The following is a 3,655-nucleotide window of genomic DNA, read 5'->3' as shown; positions in this document are numbered from 1 at the left end:
CTCTTCCCTTTTCATATTGACTTTGCACATATTCTTTTATGCTCATAATTTATTTTATAGGGAAGTCTGAAGGGTGATGGGTAACTAAAAGGCAATTCACTTTTCCTTCCCTGCCCAAAGGTGACAAACAAACATCAAGTCCTGGGTGGACAGTGTGAGTGTTGGGGCCTCTCCCTGTGGGTGAGAGGGCCAATGGGAAGCTGGATGAACCATTATCAGAGGATTCTACACTGATAGATGGCTAGTAAGCCCAAGCTCCTAGAGCTCTCATCTTGGCACATGGTCAAATCTTTTCTTAAAGCCTTCCTGCATAGATATGTTAACTAAGCATAGGTTCCCCAGACACAGAGTGTACCCCCTTTCTTCTCCTGCTCTAGTCTCCACAGTAGGTCACCTATAGCTTAGTGTGTAAGAGGTGCTCAATAACCACTAGATTCTTTCATCCGTTAATGGTGTGCTTTAAAGTTACTACTAGAACTAAGCTTTCAGGGATATGCAGACACAGTTAAGACCTGGTCCCTGCACAAAGAAATCTATAACATCAGAGTTTAGAAAGATTGGCTTCTAATAAAGGTTGTAACATAGTTAATGATTGTTCCAGAGTGATGGAAATTCAAATGAGGAAAATGTACATTTTAGCTGGGAAGACGGATTAGAAAGATATGATGGAAAAAATTTTGGAACTGGGACTCAAAGGATGAATAGTGTTTTACCGAGTGAAAAATGAACACCTAAAAATTCATATAAATTTAACATACCACCCAGCAACTGCAGGATACACATTCTTCTCAAGTACACATGGAACATTCTCCAGGATAAGCCAGATATTGGGCATATTGTATAACAAGTCTCAGTAAACTTAAAAGAATTAAAGCCATATAAAGTATAGCCACAATGGGATTAAATTAGATCAATAACAGAAAGAAGTCTGGCAAGTTCACAATTATGTGGAAATTAACATACTCCTAAATAACCAATAGATCACAGAAGAAATCACAGGATAATTAGAAAATATTTTGATGTGAAAGAAAACAAAATAAAACTTACCAAACTTATGGACGCAGTAAAAGCAATGCTTAGACAGAAATGTAAATATATACATTAAAGAAAAAAGATCTCTGTTCAATAAACCTTCCAGCTTACGACTGTACAGAAAGAAGAGCAAACTAAACAGAAAGCAAGCAGAAAGACAAAATAAATATTAGAGCAGAAATAAATGAGAAAATATAAACATAGTACGGAAAATCAACAAACCAAAAGTTGTTCCTTGAAAAGATCAATAAAATTGACAAACTTTTAGCTTCATTAAGAAGAAAAGAAAGGGCTTGGTGCCTGTAGCTTAGCAGCTAGGGTGCGGCCAAATGCATTGGAGCTGGCGGGTTCGAATCCAGCCTGGGCCTGCCAAACAATGAGGACAACTCCAAACAACAAATAGCCAGGCATTGTGACAGGCGCCTGTAGTCCTAGCTACTTGGGAGGCTGAGGCAAGAGAATTGCTTAAGCCCAAGAGTTTGAGGTTGCTGTAAGCTGTGATGCTATGGCACTCGACCCAGGGGAACAGCTTGAGACTCTGTCTCAAAAAAAAAAGAAGAAGAAGAAGAAAAGAAAGAAAGTTTAAATTACTGAAATTAGGAATATAAGAGAGAGAATAACTACAGAATAAAAAAGATTACAAGAAAATACTATAAGTAACTGTATGCCAACAAATTAGATAATTTAGATAAAAGGAATAGATTTCAGCTGGGCGTGGTGGCTCACACCTGTAATCCTAGCACTCTGGGAGGCAAGGCAGGTGGATTGCTTGAGCTCACGAGTTTGAGAACAGCCTGAACAAAAGCAAGACCGTGTCTCTACTAAAATAGAAAAACTGAGGCAAGAGGATCGCTTGAGCCTGAGTTAGAGGTTGCTATGAGCTATGACACCATGGTACTCTACCCAGGGCAACAGCTTGAGACTGTATAAAAAGGAAAAAGAACAAATTTCTAGAAAGACCCAAAATACCAAAATCATCTTATAAGGAGAAACAAAATATAAACAAGCCTAAAACAAATAAAGGGATTTAATTAGTAATCAAAAAACTTCCCACAAAGAAAACCCCAGGTGAGGGCAGTGCCTGTGGCTAAATGAGTAGGGTGAGAGCTCCATATACCGAGGGTGGCAGGTTCGAATCTGGCCCCGGCCAAACTGCAACAGCAACAACACAAAAAGACAGGCATTGTGGTGGGTGCCTATAGTCCCAGCTACTCAGGAGACTGAGGCAAGAGAATCGATTAAGCCCAAGAGCTGGTGGTTGCTGTGAGCTGTAACACCACAGCACTCTACTGAGGGCAACAAAGTGAGACTCTGTCTCTAAAAAAAAAAAAAAGCTCAGGTGGAGAGGACTTCACTGGTAAATTCTCCCAAATTCTTTCAAAAAATAGAAGAGGAAAGAACATTTCCCAATTCATTCTATATGACTAGTATTACTCAGATACCAAAACCCAATGAAGCCATCACAAGAAAACTGCACACTAGTAGCCCTTCCAAATATACAGAGAGTGCCAAAAAATATGTACACATTTTTAAAAAGGAAAAAACTATACTAAAATTATAATACGTCACTTTTGACTTCTGCAATTACAATAGGTGCTCAAATGTGACTTGTATTCATCTTTTGTTACTGGTCTATGTTGAATATTACAATTTTAACAGTTTTTTTCCTTTCTTAAAGGGTGTATGCATTTTTTAGTACTCTCCATATAAACACACACACTCTAATTCACACACACTAAAACATATACATCCCTACCTAAACAATACACTAGCAAACCAAATCCAACAACAGGTAAGTGGCTTATACACCGTGACCAACTGGGACATTTCCCAGGAAAGCAGGGTTTGTTCAACATCCATAACTCAAATAATGTGATACACCACATGAAAAGAATAAAAGACAGAACCCATATAATCATCTCAGAGATGCAGAAAAAACATCTGACGATCTTCGTCTTGCTTTCATAGTAAAAACATGCAATAGAGTAGGCACCGTTTTCAACCTGATAAAGGGCATCTATAAAAACCTGTAGCTAATGTCATACTTAATGGTAAAACCTGAAAGTTTCCCCCACGTCACCTCATATCACAAATAAAACAAGGATGTGCGCATTCACCACTTTTATTCAATGTTGTAATGGCACTTCTAGTCAGTTAGACAAGAAAAAGAAATAAAAGCCATTCACATTGGAAAGGAGAGGTAAAATTATCTCTATTGGCTGATTATGTGATTTTGTATATAGAAAATCCTAAGAAGTGCACTCACACAAGACTATTAGAGTTAATAAATGGCCTTCGCAAGAATTGAACATAGAAGATCAATATACGAAAGTTCATTGAATTTATATGTACTAGTAATGAATAATCCAAAAAGGAAATGAAGAAAACAATTCTAGGTACAATAGCATCAGAAAGAATAAAATGCCTAGGAAGAAATTTAACAAATAAAATACAAGACTTGTACTTTATAAGCTATGAAACAATCTATGACCAGGCAAGAGATGAATAGAATCTTCTCTCAAAAGGACAGGTGAATGACCAACAAACATACCAAGAATTGCTTCTCTAAAAATATCCAGGTGTTGTGGCAGGCACTTGTAGTCCCAGCTACTTGGGAGGCTGA

Source organism: Otolemur garnettii, unplaced genomic scaffold (assembly GCF_000181295.1).
Source record: "Otolemur garnettii isolate 467f Iridium unplaced genomic scaffold, OtoGar3 scaffold00082, whole genome shotgun sequence".
NCBI classification, from domain to species: Eukaryota; Metazoa; Chordata; class Mammalia; order Primates; family Galagidae; genus Otolemur; species Otolemur garnettii.
The sequence above is the reverse complement of the archived record's forward strand: the minus strand, read 5'-3'. Positions refer to the sequence as shown.